The following is a 771-nucleotide window of genomic DNA, read 5'->3' on the forward strand; positions in this document are numbered from 1 at the left end:
TAAAGTTTTCAATTACTAGGCCATTTATTAGACGATTGAATCTATTCCCTGCTGTATATTCTGACTGAACACTTTGGGACACTATAGTTGAATCCATCAACTGAGAGCGCGCGTGTTTAATTTATGTTTAAGGTACGTATTTCAGTTTCATAATTATTCATTTTTCCTAGCGACCTTACTGACGAGCTACATATGACGTATCGATCAATTGATTAAATTGATTTATTAATTCATTAATAGTGAAACTCATGAGTATAGGGCTTACTGAATTTTTATTCATTCTAGTGCCCACATTTTTTTCGTGGTTTGGGTTGTGACTGCCCTTTCTAACAAGTAAGAAGTCCTATCGATGGTCTTTTTTGTGTATTTATACACTCTTATAAATATATATACATATACTAGCTGAATTACCGAGCGTTTCCCTGGTTACTGCTGTTCATTTTCAGATTAGTTAACAAGGAAAGACGACAGATGTCCCCAAGGAGAAAATTCAAGGACGTGAGCTCTTGAGAAATCTTACGCAAGAGTCTTTTTTGTGCATAACGCAAAAGATTATGCAGCAGCTCACGTGGCTACGCCAAGCACAGACGAGGAACCTTGCCCCCCACTGCGCAACACCACCGCAGCCAACAGACATGGAATGGCCTCCCCTAACGCCTGCACAGGCATCACGCCAATATTTTTACTAAATATTGGGGGCCTGTTGCATAATAATAATAAAAGCAAAATTTCCTTCCTGAGAGATCTTGCTGCATGCAATCAAGCCCTATG

The sequence above is a fragment of the Octopus bimaculoides genome, chromosome 9, assembly GCF_001194135.2.
Source record: "Octopus bimaculoides isolate UCB-OBI-ISO-001 chromosome 9, ASM119413v2, whole genome shotgun sequence".
NCBI lineage: Eukaryota > Metazoa > Mollusca > Cephalopoda > Octopoda > Octopodidae > Octopus > Octopus bimaculoides.